This window comes from Chenopodium album, chromosome 2, assembly GCF_948465745.1.
Source record: "Chenopodium album chromosome 2, dcCheAlbu1.1, whole genome shotgun sequence".
In the NCBI taxonomy this organism is placed as follows: Eukaryota; Viridiplantae; Streptophyta; class Magnoliopsida; order Caryophyllales; family Amaranthaceae; genus Chenopodium; species Chenopodium album.
In genome coordinates this window covers 23,803,598-23,825,168 of record NC_137835.1, presented here as the reverse complement: position 1 = coordinate 23,825,168, position 21,571 = coordinate 23,803,598, and the positions used below count along the sequence as shown (strand labels likewise).

The 21,571-nt window shown below is 38.5% G+C and overlaps 1 non-coding gene across 1 annotated transcript; it reads right to left on the bottom strand.

Moving 5' to 3' along the window:
- Positions 1 to 6,447: 6,447 nt before the first annotated feature.
- On the bottom strand, positions 6,448 to 6,554 carry LOC145607803 (small nucleolar RNA R71). The gene has a single exon (XR_014105634.1). It is a non-coding gene; the product is annotated as a small nucleolar RNA R71 (small nucleolar RNA).
- Positions 6,555 to 21,571: the final 15,017 nt, after the last annotated feature.

Here is a 21,571-nt window from a genome sequence, read left to right as displayed (position 1 = left end):
ATGGTTTAAACCATGTTTGTTTGTTGTTTTTCTCGAACTCTTTCGAGATTTATACTACTCCTACCTGACCTTTTGGAAATGACATGTTTTCCATAGGGGCATCTACTTAAGCAACAAACGTTTTGTGCTAAGTATGATTTGTGTAGTAGTACCCCATGTTGTATATAGGACTTGAGCGTGCATTAAACGTTTTAATACAACTTTCATTCCTTGCTTTGTAGAAAGACTTTATAAAAACTTTTCTTATCCATATCATATATGAAGCCTTTGCTACATTTTTATTTGACATATGTAGTTTTGTTTAGTTTTGTAGCTTATCTTAAAATTATATCCCTTGAATAATGGTTGTAAGATGGATAATTTTCATCCATTATCAAAGTATATCTTATATAGATTGATAGCTCCTTGGTAAACAATTCATAAGGTTTACTATTGGAGTTTGTTATAAAACGATTTCACAACTCTTGGATGTTAATCAAGGTGCTGGCTCAAATTTTCATTATTATTACGATCATATTGCAATATATTGAATATATATTTCCAAGTAAATCTTGACTCAAACTTTCACAATTACAATCATATTGTAATGTAATCATCATCTTGTCAAGTTGATACTGAACTGCATACTGAATCTTTTGAACTTTTCAAAATTTTCACGCTTTAGCTTTAGTTAAGCACAAGTTCACATATATCAATAGATTCATAATTTAATGATATTGAAAGTCCATCCCTTTGGATCTTCAACATGCAATGTTCATTTTTCATTCGAATCATTTGACATATTAGAGACAATTTATATATATATACGACAACGACAATAACAACAACAATAACATCAATTCTCTAACCCCACCTTGGAGGCTTTGCAAGCTCAAATACAAGGCATGCAACTAAGAATGGAGGGTATGTATAATCAAGACTTCGAGACCATCTACAATCAAATGAGCAGCATCACTGAAATGCAACAACATATCCTCCTACAACAACAAATGTATGGTGCTAGTGTTAACCGTGGCGAAATTACCCCCGTTATTAAGTATCCATATTTTCTGTCTGAACTTGGTCCCGTACCGTCTAGGAGGATGATGGCAGGCATACATCCCCATATTGGCCGGGTTTGCAAGGACCTAACACCGAGTCTCGTTCTTTCTCGGATGAGAAGGGAACTATGATTTCTGTGTGTCCGGTAGGAGCGACTATAGGGGGGATCCCAACTACCTTTATGTCGACCCCACCCATCCTCTTCCCCTTGAGTTGCCCGAGCAATTTACTCTCTTGGCCCCTAACTTCCGGGGTCATTATTGTTGGCCACCCGGCTATACCGGGGGATGAGATCTTTATGGTCCCCCATCCGGGTTTTCCAATAATAGGGATGACAATGATCATGAGGTCGGGCCTAGCGGTCATTAGTTCCCCCATTTTGTGCTATTTCCTCCATCTCTTTTACTATGTGATCTTTTGTTTTAAATTGTTGGGATATTGAGATGTTTACAATCTAGGTTGGGGGTATCTTTTCTTTGTGGGGAAACACCGGTCGTGTGCCATTATTATTGTTGAGGATATCCTTTTTTCTTCTTGCCTTGATGTTTTGTGAATTCCTTTCTTGATGCTTAGATGATGTTGTTGGATGGTGTTGTTTAAAATGACGATTTGATGATAGTTCTTGGTTGTTTTAATGATGATTTCTTGATGATTCTTGGTTGTTTTAGATGATGATTTCTGTATGAGGATGATTATGTTTCTTGATAATGGTTATTTCTTGATGATGATGTGAATAATGATGATTGTGCTCCCTTTAAATCAAAACCCCTCTAATCCAAATCCCTTGAATCCAAAACCCTAGTGTATAGTTTTTGAAAGGAATGGTGTCCTTCAAACAAGTGTACTATTCCGTTAGTGGGTTCGGAATTATTAGAAAGCTAATATATTTAGTAAGGTCAAGTGATCGGAATGCCTGGGTGGAGGCTGCTTTCGATCAGTAATATTAATGCATAATTAATATTACAGCTTAAACTTGAATGAACCCTTCGTGTCACACCCAAGCAACTAATGAACCGAAGCGACGAATGAATTCGGAAGAAATTAATATGTCGACCGAGTAATTAATATTTAGCCGTCGGGGAATTCGAGATTAGAGCGCCGGAACCGAACGTCGGAAGTCGAGTCGAAAAATAGTAAAAGACGAGACGTAAAAATAATAATAAATCAACTAAGACAAAAATACCCCTAGAATCGGAATGCCCCGGGCAAACCGAGTGCTAGGGGCATATAACCTAGCATGGTGGCTAGCATGCACACCAAGCCGAGCCTAGGCTGGCTGGTGCGTGCTAGCACACCAAGGTTAGCATCGCAAGACTAGGCACAACCTAGTGTGTGCTAGCGCTGCTGGGGCTACCTTGTGCGCACATTGGCTAGCAGCCACGATGCAACAAGTCGCAGTAGCTAGCACGCAAAGCGCGCCAGCTAGTATCAGCATGGTTGGGCCATTGCGCGCTTGCTTGCGCTGCTGGGCCTGTTGCGCAGCCACGACAAGGCAGCCCACCTTGGGTGCCTTGGTGCCCAAGGGTGGGTGCCACGTGGCGCGAAGTGAGAGGAGTGTGAGGTTGTGTGTTGGCTGGTTTTGGGAGAGGGAGTGGGGAGCAAGTTTGGTCCCCCCTCCTCCAAATGGTGCTCACCTAACCTCTCACATGAGTTTGCCACTTGTTGATTTATTATTAGTTTGATTATAATTTTATTTTAGCTTTAAAACTAAATGGGAAAATCAAATTCTCCCACATTGATGGGAGAGCTTTTCACTCTCTTATTTTCCCTATAAATACCCAAGTTGGGGTATCGGGAAAATAACTTGAGTGAGACTTGGAAAAGGCATCACCATTGTGAAAACCTTTGAACTCATTAATCACTCGGGTTTTGATCGGGCCTTGCTAACCCCAAGGCATTGGACCGTTTTTCGGTGGTCGAGTTGTGGGTGGACTATCGTTGGAGGCCGTCATAATTTCGAGGCTTGCTTTCGAAGTAAGAGACCCTTCCGTTTGGGCGAAGCACGCTCCAAAGGTAGTTATCTTATCTTAATCTTGTGATTAATTTATTTATGTTTATGGTTTTATTTATTGCGAGTGCGGTCTTGGTTTTGGGTTTGTTTCCGCGGTGAGTTGGACTCACCAAACCCCAAAAGCGGTATCGGAGCCTCGCTCGTTTATTTTTAAAATCATAATATTTATTTAGATTAGTAGCTCGTTTTATTTATTTTAACCTCGTATTAAAGCAGTCATCAGCCCCGAACCCAGATTTGGACCCAAAAATAGTGAATTTTAGGTGGAAAAGGCGTTCTGGAAATGATTTTACCCTTTTAGAACTCGGTTTTAGGCAAAAAAAAATGACAATAAATGCACTTTTCGAGGGATTTTTTGTTTTGACCAAAAATTTTAAGTCTTTCTAACCTTGAAAATTAACTGCATATTTATGCTGGTTATGTAATTGGTTCAATACATATTTTATATGCAATTTTAAACTTCTTTAGGCATGATTACTTGGTGGTAATTTGTGTTTGAAAGCTTGGTTTAATTTTATTTTTCACATAATTGCAAACTAATTGCATTAAGTGTGAAATTGTTGTTCTTTGAGGCTTTCAAGTATTAAAGATTTAATCTTTAATTATGTTAAGTGATTGAAACTTTATGTTACTAAATTCCATGAATTTTTGTTAAACTTTGTTGATTTAATAATTTTTTAGTTGATTGGAATCATAAAGTTCAAAACTTTGTGATAGAAATTTGTTTATCTTCATATTGGAAGATATAATTTTTCAAGGATTCACAAGTATTAAAGTTGGAATCTTTATTGAACTTATGTTCTCTTTTCCAACTTCCTTTTATTTTGTCAAAAAGTCAAGATTAATTTAAATTAATTAAATTAATAGTGAGTAGTTGCCCTCTTATTTTTGTTGCACCAAGTTAAACCAATTTAATTAAAGAATGGTTCTGGGGAATTATTTTGGTTAGATGCACTTAGAAAATTTTATTTTAAGTTAGACTTGATTAAATTTTCATTTTTGCTCAATGAATTAATTCTAAATTTAATTTTCGAATTGATTAGAGATGTCTGATGTATTCATTTTATATAGTATTTTACCCCCGTCCCTTGGTCATAATTAGTAGTGTTTTTGGCTCTTTAGAGCCACTTTTATTACTAATTGGTGTTTTCTAGTGTTTTCGTAGATTTGGTTGACTTTTGCAGGGATTTATGCTTTTGGAGTATTTTCCCGAGATATTTTGGAGCAATCACGAGCACTGGAGAAGCACGACCAGATTTTATAGCCCAGGGCCGGTTGGAGCCATCGAACCGGTGATTAAGGGCTCGGTAGAGGTGATACTGGGGCGTTTGGACCGAGTATTCAAGACCCAAAGAGGAAACCCAGATTGGCCCGAAGAATTGGAGCCCAATCGAAGTCCAAATATCGGCCAAAAAGGCTGGCGCCCGGAGGCGCGCCCGGCCGGGCGGGAGGAGCGCCCGGTGACGCGCCCGGCCGGGCGCGAGATAGCTATTAAAGATAAAAAGGCGCGCCCGATCGGGCGGTGCCTCGCCCGACCGGGCGCGTGTATATTCAGGAGACAATTAGAGTCGTTTTAATTTGTTTTAGTTTAGGATTTTTGTACGGAGTATAAATACTCCTCCGTAATACGATTTTAGGACGACTTCTTCTTCTCTTAATCCTTTTTCCGAGACTTTCTCTCTCTACTTAGTTTTCTCTCTCTTAATCTCTCTCTAAACCTTTGTTCTTATTTCTTTGATTAATTCCAGATTTACTTTGGTGACGATTTCTCTTCCCTTAATCTTAGTTATTTATTTTATTCCTTTGATCATGATTTATTTTATTGCTTTGCTTAGTTTATATTTAATTATGTGTGAGTAGTTTAATTTCTAGGGTTTATGGGGATCTAATAAATAATATGAAGGGGTAAATTATTGTTGTTGATTATTAATGCTAGATTAATTTCCTATTGATTGATTTAATGCTCTGTGACTGGATTAGGCCTATCTTTTATGCATGAGTTTGACAATATTGATTCAAGAATCGAGAGATGAGAATTAATGTTTAGGTCTAGTTTCAATAGGCAAGTTAATTTATAAATGGTTAAGTCAAGATTCGAGAGATGAGATTTAATACCGATAAATTAATTGTGTGATTGTAATAAGTAGCGAGAGCCCTTTACAATCTGGTTAATTGATGCATTGATGATTGACTATTATTGATTGTTGGTATTGCATGTAATTTCTTATTGGATTGTTTTAATGTTGTACAATTGCGGCTTGTAAAAGTATAGCAATATTAAATTGATGAATCGAGCAGATGTTAATTTGATATTAAAGGCTATTTTCAATAAGAACTTAGATCTAGTAAATTGCGAGAGCCTGTTAGATCTATGTTGGTTAATAAATTGCGAGAGCCTGTTAATCATGTTATTTATGCAATGTCAATGATTGATTACCCTATTTTGCCCCGGAGTATTATTTATTGGTGAACCTATGCCCTAGATCCTTTTATATATTATTTTCTCCCTTTTCCTACTCTTTTTAGTTTAGTTTCATATTCAACTTTTAATATTGGTTACTTAAATAATTTAGATTATAATATTTAGTTAGGAGTAAAAAGACTTGTTTCCCTGTGGAGATCGACCCTACTTCCCTATCTACTTTAGTTAGTGAATTAGGTAATTATTTTTGATTAGGGGATACGACTTTACCCTGTCAAAATTTGGCGCCGTTGTCGGGGAAACGGTTTTATTTTTATTTCTGATTATTTTTGTAGTCTAGATTATTCCCTTTTTGTCTCAGAGAGCGTTAGTTCTCTGAGACAAATCTCATATTTGCTTCTAGTTTTTGTTTATGCCCAGGTGTTCCAGATCAGGTTACATCCCATTCGATCCTGAGATCGAACGTTCCTTCCATAGACAGAAAAACTTCTACAAGCAAATCCTGGCGGATTCTGGTGATAATAACAATAATCACCGAGATTCTCCAACTGGTTCTAGCAATTCAGAGGCATCATCAGACACAGAATCAGAGATGGCGGTTCCAAAGAAACTTAGTGATTATTCACAACCAAAGCTTACGGATTTCCCACATCTCACTCCCACTCCGGCTCTTGATGGGGTTCAATTTGAAATTAAGCCTCAATTTATAACGATGATAGAGAGGAAGCAATTCAGTGGAGCCAAGGGTGAAGACCCAAATCTTCACATTGCCGACTATTGTCAATATTGCAACACCATAAGGCAAGCCGGGGTCACTCAAGACCAAATCAGGGAGATTCTCTTTCCCTTTTCTTTAACTGGAAAAGCTAAATTGTGGTTTAATGGTCTAAATAGAACTACGCTTGGTATAACTGACTGGGAAACTCTTGTTTTGAATTTTTATAACAAATATTATCCTGCAGAGAGAACAGCAGTACTACGGAGCGCGATTCAGAATTTCGCCCAAGAAGCCGATGAGTCTTTATATGAGGCTTGGGAGAGGTTCAAGGACTTACAAAGAGAATGCCCTCACCACAATTTAGCACAATGGCAGTTAATCCAAGCCTTTTATAATGGCATTGGAAATTCTTCTAGAATAATTTTAGACTCTGCAGCTAGTGGGAGATTTATGAATCTTAATGTTGATGACGCAGGTCAGGTTATTGAAGATATGGCGATACACAATTCCCAATATGGGAATCCGAGAGGATTTGCTAACAAGGGGAAACATAGCATCGACTCTGTATCCTTTTTGCAAGCTCAATTGACCTCTATTTGTCAAAAATTAGATAATCTGAGCACTGCTAACGTAGCCAATGTTTCTGCGATTAATAATAATTCTAATGAGGCTTTCTGTGAAAGTTGTGGTATTGTAGGTCATTGGGAGCAAGATTGCAGGAGTTCCGTGGAGCAAGTTAATGCCTTCCAAGCTTATAGGCAGAATAACCCATACTCCAACACTTACAATCCTGGATATCGGAATCATCCATACCTTTCCTACCGGAGCACTAATGTTCAAAATCCACCACCACAAGAACCACAGGTGCCACAGCAACAGCAGCAGGAATACTATCATCCCAATGCTGGCCAAAAGAATCAACCACAACAACCCCCCTCATCTTCAGACCCTTCTTTAGGGGAAATTAGAGCAATGTTGGTTAATATGCAAAAGCACATGGAGAGCAGAGATGCGACAATTGATCAAATTCTAGCGCATAACAAAATTGTAGATAATCAAATTGCGCAACTTTCCGCTACTCTACAAGCACGCCAACAGGGAGCCCTGCCGGCACAGCCGACTAGGCCTACGGATCAAGCATTTGCAATTACTCTAAGGAGTGGTTCAAACTATGAAGGGCCCTCTATGCCCAGAGTTGATGAACCTATTTTATTAAATAATGCTAATCTTGATTCCATTAAACCAAACAATGTAGTTGCTAGCCCTGCAGGGCTAGAAGATAATACTAACACATCTAATCCTACATTGCAGGGTAAAACTCCGGAGAAGGTGGCTACTCCAGACAAAGAGAAGAATGCTCAAAAACCAATTATCAAACTTCCTTTCCCCAATCGTCAATTGAAGACAAACTTGGATAAGCAGTTTGGTAAGTTCCTGGAGGTGGTTAAGGATTTGAAGGTAACAGTCCCCTTTACTGAATTGATCACACAAATCCCCTCATATGCAAAATTTATGAAAGAAATTTTGACGAGAAAAAGGTCTATTAGTGAGGTAGAGACAGTAGCTTTCACTGCAGAGTGTAGCGCCGTACTTCAAAATAAGTCTCCACCTAAATTGAAAGATCCGGGTAGTTTTTCCATCCCTTGTCATATCGGTAATCTTCTGATTGATAATGCATTATGTGATTTGGGTGCTAGTGTTAGCGTTATGCCATTATCTGTGTGTTCTAAGTTAAATATGGGTAAATTAAAAGCTACCAATATAACTCTGCAAATGGCCGACCGTTCTTTCAAATACCCCCTAGGTGTTTTAGAGGACGTCCCCGTTAGAGTAGGTAAATTCTATATACCTGTAGACTTTGTTGTTCTTGATATGGCTGAGGATATGCAAACCCCAATTATTTTGGGTAGACCATTCCTTAACACTGCAGGAGCAGTCATAGATGTTAGAAGTGGTAAGCTAACGCTATCTGTCGGGGACGATAAAGTGGTTTTTAATCTGAATAATACCCTCAAAAGCTCCATGACTGAGGAGAAATGTTTCAGTGTTAATGTGGTTGTAAATTATTCTAATAAGCCCCAAGCTCTTGAAAAAGATCCCTTGGTGGCGGTATCTTGTGTTGCATCTCTTTCAGATGAGATAAACAAATGGCAGAAGGAAGTCGATGCAATAGAAAGAGCATTCTACAATGTTGGTCTTGGTTTCGAGGATGAACAAGTGGAACCGATAGAGCAAGTTGTGCGAATCGAGCCTACGGTAAGTGTTCCGCCAGATCGAGTTGCAAGTGTTGAACACAATGACAATTTGAAGCAACATTCGATCGACGAAGGGTTTTTAGTGCGTAGCATTGAAGATCCCCCAGTCCAAGTCATGGAGGATCTACCAGATAAGGCGACTTGGCGTCCCACAGGATATGTCAGGAAGCCGCATCGCAGCTTAAACATCGCTAGACCGGGTGAGAAACCACCCGATCAAGCGTTGGGCCAAGGGTCTTAGGAATTTTACTTGGTAAGAAGGTCGTGCGGGACCTAGATAAACCAGCGCTTTGCGGGAGGCAACCCGTATTTTTAATGTTTTTTTAGACCAGTTTTTATTTTCGTTTTCTTAGGTGAGGAGAGCTGAGGGAATTTAATTAGTTTTATGAGTATTTGTACAGGTTTGAAGGAAAAGAGTTAGACAACTTTTTGAGAATAGAGGGAAATTAGCTCTCCCCGAATTAGTCTCGGGCCCGACCGGGCGAAGCTCGCCCGATTGGGCGCGAGAGCAGTGTTTAAAAATAGGAAATTTCGCCCGACCGGGCGAGAGCCGCCCGACCGGGCGCGAATTTTGACGTTTACGGACTAATTTGTCCACCCGATCGGGCAAGCCTCGCCCGATCGGGCGCGAGAGCAAGGTGGAAATCAGGTAGTTAGATCGCCCGACCGGGCGACTGGCGCCCGACCGGGCGCGAGAAACAGTTTGAGTTTAGATCAGATCGCCCGATCGGGCGAGCCACCGCCCGACCGGGCGCGAGTCCACTTACGCGTCCCTTCTTCTTTCTTTCTTCTTTCTTTCTTCATTTCTTCTTTCCTCCATTACTTTCTCTCTCTAAAACTCAAATTTTCTCTGACTTCTCTCTAAGATTTCACCTCCATTACCAATCCAAATTCAAAACTTTTTATGTATTTGTAATCCTCTCTTCATCCTCTTCACTCTCATACAAAAATTTTTTAGTTTTAATTCCAAAAAATTTTCGACCCATTTCTCTACATGGTTTCAAAGAGGGCAAGATCAATTTTTGGTAGGAACTCTAGCTCGAGGGAGGAGTACGACCCAGACTTATAGCTCCCGTATTGGCCGACGATCCGGATCGTGAGCCGGGAACAGAAAGAACGTTTGGAGCATTTGGTCGGTCGTGAGGTAATCCCTTCTCGGTGGTTACACCGCCCTACTTTAGAATCATATGGTTTGTTTGATTATGTTAAACGATTTTTGAATGATATTGGCATGAGAAAATTCGTTGACATGCATTATCCTACATACCGAGAACTTATATGTGAATTTTTGTCCACTTTTCATGTTGTTAGTAGTAGAAATGGACCTAATTTATTTTTCAGGTTAAATAATAGAAATATTAGTTTAACTTTTGTTGAATTTTGTAAAATTTTTGAATTAAATTCTGAATTATCTCACCAGTGGCATGAAGATTATAAAATGGGTGATTTATATTTTGCTTTGACTGGTTTACCTGCCCCCGACCCCCAACATGCTAGTACCAAACCCATTCACCACCCTGTCCCGAAAATCTGGCAAAGGTTTGCGGGATTGTGTTTCTTGGGTAGGGCCGAGCCTCATAACGCTCAAACCAACGAACTAGCTATAATAGGACATTATGTATACGGGTTCGGGAAATTGAACATAGGCAGGTTCATAGCTCATCACCTGAGTCGGCATGCCACAGCCAGCACCACTTCCAAGTCCCCTATCCGTTTAGGTGGCCTTATCACTCGAATAGCGGTGAAAAAGGCCGGTTTTGTAGTAGACGGACCCCACCAGCTGACTAAATGTGGACCAGACACCTACATGACTGCTAGGTATTTTGAAGATGTGGGGTGGGTTAGGCCGGATAGCGAGCAGACACCCTTTTGGTGTATTAGGACTGGGAATGAGCAACCCTTGCCTATTTTTCCCCTTCCCAGTCCAGACTTGACCGCCTTTCCCCCAGGGCAACTTTCCTATACCTATGATGCTTTAGTTGCCAACGCTAGGGGACAGGCACCACCACCACTAGTTCCACCACCTCAGCCCCAGCCCGAGGTGGCTTTCTCTCCACCTCGTATGTCTCATTCCGTCCCTCATGTTGACTCTGACCCAGTTTGGGATTTTCAGAGTATAGGTCAGGCCCTAGGACGTATTGAGCATGCACAGACTGACCTTAGGAGGATGGTGGGCTCTATTGACCACAGGTTAGGGTACCTAGAGAGGAACCAGGGTAGAGCTCTCTACCCTATGTACGATGATTATGCTCGTCGGGGCAACATTCCCGACGACGCTATCCACCCTGACTGGTTTCAGCCTCCACCCCAGGGATACGGTAGGGATCCCACTACCCGTGGTATTTACTCTGACTATTCTTCCTTTTTCGGGTACGGGCAGGACATTCCTTTCGGGGGACCGGCGGGGGGGGGGGGGGTTTCACGCTGACTATTTTGGTGGTAGCTCTTCTGGTGCAGGTGGTGCAGGTGGCAGTGGAGGTGCGGGCTTCGGCTCGATGGACGAGGATGATGAGGACTAGCTATGCTGGGCTAGTTTCCGAGCCAATGAGGACATTGTCTGATTCTGGCTTGGGGGAGATTTTGGTTTGGTATTTTTCTTTTTCTCTTTTCTTTTATTTTTGGTGTGTTTTCTTAGGTTAGATTTTTCGCTTTCTAGGTTAGCTTTATTGCTTTCTTTATTTATAAAAATGCAAAAAAAATTGAAAAATTAAAAAATACAAAAATACGTTCCAATGAATTATAAATTATGCTTCCCTGTGCCCCTTACTTGAGAAAAATTGTTTTGATTCCTGGTATTTGATGATAAGCATTATGGATTAGTTGATCATGATTTGATGTTTGAGTGCCTTGAAACCTTAACATGCGTCAATTTTGTCCAACTACTTGTGAATATAGTGCTTGACTAGTTGATTTGGTAAGGATTGTGTGATAGTTCCATAGTTCCTGGTATGTCAATGAATTTGAGTATTGGTTTGCTACTATTAGTAATATTTATATGATTCATTATTATGCACATTGTGGAGGACGAAGGCATTTGTTCTTTTAGGTAGCCTCCAGATATTGTAGATACATTTGTTCCCTTCTTGCTACCCATGTTGTTGCCTTGACCTTTTGTTGTTTATTAGCCACATTACAAGCCTATTTTGCCCCATTGGTTACTAGTCCCAAGCTTGGCTTGGGGGAGCTATTAGTGAGTGAGGTGAGAGAGTTTGTAGTGTGCTATTTATTTGCACAATTTGGGTGGGATTTTGATAAGTAGTTTTGTTGATTGTTCATGTTTATTTTTGATGAGTTTGAGAGTTATATTTTCTTGGAAAAAATAAAGCATGATATTATGAAAAAAAAAGAGAAGTTAAAAAAAAAAAATGTGAAAAAATAAGCGAACTTCAAAAGAAAAAAAATGTTCAAATGTTCTAGTTGGAGGTGTGTAAAGAATAATTTTGATACCTCAATGGAAAAATTTCAAGTTTGGAAAATAAAGTTTGTTTATTCACTCTATTACTCCATTATTATATCTTATGAGTGAAATTGTAAGAGTTGGGTTTATTTATTATGATTGGAGTATATTTGGTTGATGTTAGAGTTGGTTATGTAGGAGATGTTGATCATTATTTATTTTTGATCATGAGTTTTATTAGGATTTGCTCCCTTAAGCATAGCTTTACTCTCACTTGTTCCCAAATGATTCCTACCCTTTACCCTAGCCTTACATTATAAAATTTAAAGACCTTCCGACCTTTGTGCATAGAACTGTATGAATGTGAAAGTGTTGCTTATCAATGCAAGTTATGATTTGGCATATTTCGAGTCGACTAGTAGGATTGAGCGTTCATTGTTTTTATACACACGAGAGTGTGAGTTGGGAGGGCATTGTTCACATTAAAGGGGTGGTTGGAGAGCGATCGAGTACATCTTTTACTCGCCACATAAATGAGAGTCGAGTGTGTGAGCACTAGTCTTGAATTCTATATGCTCTTGTGGTTTGCTCTGTTTGACAATTGTTAGGGAAGAAAGGTAATTGGATGGATTTGATTGGTTGACTTTGAAGCGTGTTTATTTGATCTACCCTGGATCGTTTGTGCTTGATTTTTTTTACCTTTAGGGGTGAAGCATATTTATTGATTCATTGATGAGATCTTTGCTTAGGGACAAGCAAAGGTTTGGCTTGGGGGAGTTTGATGTATTCATTTTATATAGTATTTTACCCCCGTCCCTTGGTCATAATTAGTAGTGTTTTTGGCTCTTTAGAGCCACTTTTATTACTAATTGGTGTTTTCTAGTGTTTTCGTAGATTTGGTTGACTTTTGCAGGGATTTATGCTTTTGGAGTATTTTCCCGAGATATTTTGGAGCAATCACGAGCACTGGAGAAGCACGACCAGATTTTATAGCCCAGGGCCGGTTGGAGCCATCGAACCGGTGATTAAGGGCTCGGTAGAGGTGATACTGGGGCGTTTGGACCGAGTATTCAAGACCCAAAGAGGAAACCCAGATTGGCCCGAAGAATTGGAGCCCAATCGAAGTCCAAATATCGGCCAAAAAGGCTGGCGCCCGGAGGCGCGCCCGGCCGGGCGGGAGGAGCGCCCGGTGACGCGCCCGGCCGGGCGCGAGATAGCTATTAAAGATAAAAAGGCGCGCCCGATCGGGCGGTGCCTCGCCCGACCGGGCGCGTGTATATTCAGGAGACAATTAGAGTCGTTTTAATTTGTTTTAGTTTAGGATTTTTGTACGGAGTATAAATACTCCTCCGTAATACGATTTTAGGAAGACTTCTTCTTCTCTTAATCCTTTTTCCGAGACTTTCTCTCTCTACTTAGTTTTCTCTCTCTTAATCTCTCTCTAAACCTTTGTTCTTATTTCTTTGATTAATTCCAGATTTACTTTGGTGACGATTTCTCTTCCCTTAATCTTAGTTATTTATTTTATTCCTTTGATCATGATTTATTTTATTGCTTTGCTTAGTTTATATTTAATTATGTGTGAGTAGTTTAATTTCTAGGGTTTATCGGGATCTAATAAATAATATGAAGGGGTAAATTATTGTTGTTGATTATTAATGCTAGATTAATTTCCTATTGATTGATTTAATGCTCTGTGACTGGATTAGGCCTATCTTTTATGCATGAGTTTGACAATATTGATTCAAGAATCGAGAGATGAGAATTAATGTTTAGGTCTAGTTTCAATAGGCAAGTTAATTTATAAATGGTTAAGTCAAGATTCGAGAGATGAGATTTAATACCGATAAATTAATTGTGTGATTGTAATAAGTAGCGAGAGCCCTTTACAATCTGGTTAATTGATGCATTGATGATTGACTATTATTGATTGTTGGTATTGCATGATGATTTCTTATTGGATTGTTTTAATGTTTTACAATTGCGGCTTGTAAAAGTATAGCAATATTAAATTGATGAATCGAGCAGATGTTAATTTGATATTAAAGGCTATTTTCAATAAGAACTTAGATCTAGTAAATTGCGAGAGCCTGTTAGATCTATGTTGGTTAATAAATTGCGAGAGCCTGTTAATCATGTTATTTATGCAATGTCAATGATTGATTACCCTATTTTGCCCCGGAGTATTATTTATTGGTGAACCTATGCCCTAGATCCTTTTATATATTATTTTCTCCCTTTTCCTACTCTTTTTAGTTTAGTTTCATATTCAACTTTTAATATTGGTTACTTAAATAATTTAGATTATAATATTTAGTTAGGAGTAAAAAGACTTGTTTCCCTGTGGAGATCGACCCTACTTCCCTATCTACTTTAGTTAGTGAATTAGGTAATTATTTTTGATTAGGGGATACAACTTTACCCTTTCAATGTCACACAAAATAGGGAATTAATCCCGAGGCAGAAGCCCGCAAACCAAGGCACAATAGCCATGAACATCCCTCGGCCAACAGGGCTGCTCGCACAGCCTGCATGTGGCTGCTGAGGGACGATGGCTGCTGCGCTTGGTCCGTGTGGTGCTAGGTGTGTGCGAGAAGCTATGTGCTGACTTGGTGCGTGAGGGGCGTGCGAAAAGATGCTAGGCGTAGCAGGAGTGCCCAGCAGCATCACAGCACGCAAGGCCGAGGCTGCTAGGCAAGCACCTAGCACTTGCGTGCGTATGAGTGCTCAAGGGTGCTAGCCTTGGATAGTCGATGCACATTTCTCTCGGTTTTAATTTTGCTTTTTTGGCCGTTTTGTTTATTTTAATTTTAATTATTTTAATTAAAATTTTGGAGGCTAGACCTCGGATTTTGAGCGCATTGGAAAAATTTATTTTGACAAATTTTGGGTTTTAAGAGCTTAATTAATTGGATTTATTGAGTTGGATGCGGAATTTAGTGGAGCTTCAAATATTAATTGCGCTTATTTACATAACCGGTTAAAACAACTTTGACTAGTTTTAATTAGGCGTGTTGATTGGATTAACCACCTAGATTAGTTACTAGTTCTCGCTCGTTTACTCATTGTTACTTTTTTATCGTTGTAAAATGCATGGGCCATTCACAGTTAGTGAATGGATGAATGGAATGTATTTTCTTTCACAAGTTTTATGAAATGGCAAATAGTGGGGCCCGATTAGGATAGAAAATACGAACTGCGATCCGTGATGTATTTTTGTAAATCAAAATAATGTCTGCGTACCGTTGAGTATTTTTGTACCTTAATATTTAGATTAGTCCTAATCGTAGATGCTAGTGTTGCATTATTATGGTCAAGTCTTAAAGATGGAGGCTCTTGGAAGACGTAGCCATGAAGTTGCGAATGAAGACCTTTTAAAGATTTGAAGATCTCAAGGGGTCATGCTAGTTGCCAAATGCATCTCTATTTATGTTTTTCGATATATATTTATATATGTGTTTATGTATATGAATTATATGTTAGATGCATGTTTAGGGTTTCGAATGTTGTGATGATTAATTAAGTTCACTTAAATCAACCAACATAGAAACCCTAGGTCCCTAAATATTGAGTAAAACTTGCCATTCCAAAACAACACTTACCAACCGAACGAGGGTAGTGGTGGGCTACGCCAAAGCGAGGCATCACTACCTCACCAAGGAACGTAAGGCATACCGGGTATGCAAGTTTGTTTTGGTTGTACTCAACGATATGAGTGATGGTGTCCTAACATGTCGTGGCAAAGTGAATAAATTGTTGAGAGAGCATTAGATGCGAAGATTTATTCAACCAAGAGTGGCTTGGAGCCATTAGCAAAGCGTTGCTTACCTTAGGAGATTGAGTGTTAAGACAAGCCAAAACATGCTTAACCACTCTTTGTTTCTTCGGATCTTGGAATCAACTTATTCTCACCAAAAATGGGGACAACTTTTAAATGTGTGAATAAGAAGTTTTTAAATAAGTTTGATTAAAATGCATGATTTCAATCTTATTTAAGTATTATGAATGGTTTTTCATTTCAAAATTCTTTCAAATATCGAATCATGTCTTCAACTATCGACAACAATCTAATGGTCCAAGAACTTCCCGAGAAGTTATCATTTAGCTTAAATTTGGTAAACTTCAAGGAATGGGAAGAGGAACTCCGTTTGACCCTCTGCAATTGCTACCTAGAGCATATATTGGACACGCCCATTCCGAGTTTCTACTCAAAAGGGATTATGAGAGATATGGCTCATGAGGAGTGGAATTATGATTGCAAGAGAGTCTCTCGACTCATGGCAAACTCCATTCTGGAATAGTGGAAGCAGAAATTCTCCAACTACCTTGCGGATGTACTTCTCAAGGCTCTAGAAGATGTGGTCAATTCGAGGGTAACAAAGAGCGATAAGGGCAACTATGATGGACTCATGGAAGAAGTGACTAGGTCATTGTCTAACATGAGGATCAAGCCACCGCAAGATGGGTGTCTCAGCAAAGAAAGGCAAGAAGTATGAGCTAGAGTCTATAATGCAAGACTTAGACCCAGGATGCCACTTCAAGCCCACGTGCAAAAGATGACAAGGTTATTTAACCATTTGGAACTTATTGGTAAACTAGTGGAGGATGAGAATGTGGCTTATATGCTTTTAAGCTCACTCCACTTGAAAATAAGCAATTTATAAGGTATTAGATACCAGAAAATAGACTCATTTTATGCTCTTATTTCAGGAACGAAATGAGCGGTGTTTTTCAAGTGGTCATGAGTACACAAGTGGAAGATGAAGAAAATCTATCCAAAGAAAGCTTGTAATCTCATGTATTTTGTCTAAATTCTAAAACTTGCTAAGTTTTATCTACCATACTTTGATCTTGCGACGTTGGACATCATTTTAACCTTGGTCAGAAGACCTTTTGTTTAAATGTCTTGTTTATATTTATGGAAATTATACCTTTTGTCTGTTTAGACAAAAAATTTTATGATACTAACAAAAGATATAAGACCATGGAGTCAAATCAAACTTACTTGTGGCATTGTCGTCTTGGCCACATTAACATCAAACGCATCAAGAGACTTTTACAGGAAGGTGTTCTTGACTCTTTCGATTTAGAATCGTTTGAGAATTGCGAGGGGTGTTTATTAGGAAAGATGATTAAGAAGCCATTCTCCAAGCTGGGAGAAAGGGCAGGAGACTTATTAGGTGAAATACACACTGATGTATGTGGACTAATGAGCTCCACCATAAGAAATGGACAACGATATTTTATCACCTTTAGGGATGACTATAGTAGATATGGTTATGTCTACCTAATGTCACATAAATCTAAATTGTTTGAAAAGTTCAAAGAATTTTAGAGTGAAGTTGAAAATCAGCTTGGCAAGAAAATCAAAGCCCTTTGATCGGATCGAGGTGGTGAATACTTGAGCCAAGAGTTTGATGACCATCTGAAAGAAAAGGGTATACTTTCAGAATTGACACCTCCAGGAACTCCACAATGGAACGGAGTATCCAAAAGGAGAAATCGGACCTTGTTAGACATGGTACGATCAACAATAGGTCTTAGTGATCTTCCTATCTCATTATGGGGACACGCACTTCTAACTACGGGAGTAACACTGAGCCGTGAACCATCAAAAGCTGTTGAAAAGACTACATATGAATTATGGACGAAGAAACCTCCTAGGTTACCTTTTTAAAAGATATGGGGATGCGAAGCATACGTCAAGAAGTTGATTTTTGACAAACTTCATCCCAAATCTGACAAGGTTTACTTTGTGGGCTACCCAGAAGAAACCAAAGGGTATTACTTCTATAACAAATCGGAGAACAAAGTGTATTTTGCTCGTATTGGTGTCTTTTTGTAGAAGGAACACCTTTCCAAAATGAAAAGTGGGAGGAAAATCGAACTCGACGAACTTCGTGAGGATGAGAAACAACATCAGAATGACAGTCAAAGTGCTCAAACAGCATCTGTTGACGCAGGTCAAAATGATCAAAATGTGCAAAGTTAAACCGACAATGCAAATGCTCAATCCATTACCCTATGTAGGTCTTAGAGGCCGAGATCTCAACCTGATAGATATCTTTGTTTAGTATTAACCGAGAATCAGGACATCCTGATTATGGATGGAGATGAATCGGCAACCTACAAGCAAGCGATGGCAAGCACCGACTCTGCTAAATGGTACGAGGCCATGAGATCTGAAATGGATTCCATGTTAGAAAATCAAGTATGGGACTTGGTTGACTTACCCGAAGGTTAAACACCTATCGGATGTAAGTGGATTTTCAAGATGAAAACCGACAAAGATGGAAATGTATTCATTTACAAAGCTAGATTGGTGGCAAAAGGTTACACACCAGTTCATGGTATTGATTACGATGAAACCTTTTCACCTGTCACAATGCTGAAATCCATTCGGATACTCCTAGCGATTGCTGCATATTACAATTATGAAATATGGCAGATGGACGTCAAAACCGCAATCCTTAATGGTATTTTGGAAGAAACTGTGTATACACTAGTGGAAAAAAGGCCATCCGTAACGGGCAAAAAGGGCCCATCCGCAACGGGCAGCGTCCGTTAGGTATGCGGCCGTTATGGATGGCCATTGTTATTCGTAACGGGCACTGTCCGTTACGAATAACCCGTTATTCGTAACGGACATTTCAAGTGCCTGTTACGAATAACCCGTTATTCGTAACGGACATTTCAAGTGCCCGTTACAAATAACAAGTTATTTGTAACGGGAATTTCAACTACCCGTTACAAATAACCCCTTTATTTGTAACGGGCATGATATCTGCCCGTTACAAATAGTGTGTAACCCAATTTTAAAAAAAAATCCAGCACATGCTGCTGTGTTGGATTAGCTAGCTTGCATAAAAATTATAGCACAATTATTTTATTAATTAATTGAGATAAAAATAGTACTTCAAATTTATACAATGAGCAAAAAAAAAAAAACATTTATTATTGCCTAAATAATTAAAACTAAAAACCTTCTGCTACATTGATTCTTCTTAGTCCAAAGCTATTTAACTTTTCAATGATCTTCTTAGTCCAAACCTTCTGCTTCGTTGATTCTTCTTAGGCCAAAGCTGTTGCTGCATTAGTTCAATCTCTTGCTGAAGGGCCCGTACTTGATCTGCAACATCGAATAATATATTGGCCTCTTGGCTTTTGGTGTTTACCTTAGTTTTCCTGTTGATTTCACATAAATGAATCAATATTAAAGATAGTCAATTCTAACTTACAACAAACACACACACACATTACGGGGAAAAAGAGAATTATGAGGTGCCTGACAGATCCTACTATAGAAATGAACATTTTATTTAGGTGAAATTTTTAGATCTTTTCACAATTGAGGAAAGCTTATTCTTCAAATAACCAGAAAGATACATTAATGAAAGTAAATAATACTTCTGTAACCAGAAAGATACAAAGGCAATATATCTTACACTCTGGTAGTTCATGGGTTGTCCTATTTTATGGGTTTTAGGGTTTATCGTCCATGAATTTATTTGCTTCCGCTAGCACTCATAACCGTTACATACTCAATGTAACAATGACAATAATTTATTCATATATATGATCACAGTTTTTCAGTATACTAGCTAATGCAGTAATTCATATGACACTATGCAACAGACAACAGATAACACTTTATTCAAAACTTCCAACAGACAGCAGACAGCAGACAGCAGATAGCACTTTATCTTCCACAAGTTTTTTATCACTAGGCCTAATCCTTGCAGTATTGGCAGACATGAACAAATTATTTCACACTAAAACTAAAACTAAAAACTAAAAAGTAAAAAAAAAAAAAAAAAGTAAAACCTTAAATCATGATACTCTTAAACCTTAAAGTCAAATCAGTAATCAGGTAATGCATTATAATCAAAAAATGAATCAAGTTCACAAAATTCGGACTCTAGGAAATTCTTAAACTTTAAATCATATTCATCAGCTAAACAAATAAAATACTTAAAACTCTGTTATAAATCTTTAATCATATATCATTTTATCCAATTTTTAAATTCAACAATCCAATAACTTCGATGTACGAGGATTCATATAAAAAAAAAGCAATCAATCCACAAAACATGAAAAAAAAAAGCATAAAAATCGTAAAACAATCTAAAATCCAAATAATCAAACATCAAAACATGAAAAAATTAATCAATTAATCTACTTCATCAGATCTGAACCAAAAACCAATCAAATTACAAAACAAAATCAATTGCAAAAAACAGTCAAACCAAAATCAATTTGAGGTTATTTTAGTGGCTTCAACTTTACAAAATTAAAATTAGCTTTTAGGTTGCACACATGAGGTGTTGAGAGAGAGAGAGAGAGGGAGAGAGAGAGAGAGAGAGAGACCTATGCACATGGAAATGACTCCAAAACGGCAATCTCTTCCTCGGCGTTTCATCTCATTAAGTAAAGTAGCTACACACCGGGCACCTAAAAAAAGAGCAAAGTAGGAATTGAGTACAACAATACACTAATGAACAAGGCTTTGTTATTGTCTACCTTATTTAACAGATTAAAACTAATTTCACGCACAGAAATCAGATTTAGATTTCTGCTGATAACCGAGTTCTACAATGTATAACTTATTTTTACTGATATAAATCCCCCCTCCCCAAACAGAGCCTAACTCACTCAATAAGCATTTTCTCTAGTAAGGCCAAAATGCATACCTGTAGCTCCAAAGGGATGTCCAAGGGCTATTGCTCCCCCATTAACATTAAGTTTCGCTGGATCGAGGTTCAGCTTTTTACAACAGTAAACATACTGAGATGCAAAGGCCTGCATTGAAAATGGATGTTACAAAATTGAGAAATGGTGTTGAAGTCACCAACTGAAAATATGAGGCAGCTTGTTCAGAGTGCTAACCTCATTTATCTCAAATAGATTGATATCGTTAAGCTTTAGCCCGGCAGATTTCACAGCAGCAGGAATGGCAAAAGCTGGGCCAAACCCAATAACAGAAGGATCCACACCAACAACATCAAAGCTCCTAAAACAGAGGATTAATAATATCAATTCAACCTTACAAATAAACTACAGTATTTCTGTAGGCGTCGCTCGAAGTGCGCCTACATTAAAAGCATGTGGTGAATATGCTTGGCACTCTTAGGAAGTGGGAATTGACATAATACGATTAGAGACAAATAAAGTAGGGAGCCGCCAACAAGTTTTTAAGGAACTTGTAAACCGTTCACGGATCATAAAAAGGCAACCACGAACAAGGGACAACAAAGGCAACAACGATTGACCCGTGAAGGTTACACCCCATTCATAATTTATGAGATTACTAACTCCATATGATTCGGAACCACGAAAGGAGGATCGGGGATGATGGTACGAAGTGAGTCATGGAGTCACTTTCGCCCGTATTGGCCTCTACTCGATTCTTATATTGAAAAGTGATTCCTGCGATCTCAAAGGCATACAAACACAGATTCAATTTGCTCCAAACTATTATTTAACTAAATTGGTTTAACATTGATGCACAAATAATTCTAAAATATTGGTGATCACTTCAATTAATAATAAGATTAAAAGGATCCTAAACCGGTTGTCCAAATTATCTTATTAGGCGTGATTTTCAATTACATATTCCCTTTAAACATGTAATATGGTGATCATAATAAAAATAGTATAACAACATTAATATTAAAACCAAATTAATCACAATTCCAACAACATAAAATCGTTAGAAAAATAATAAAAA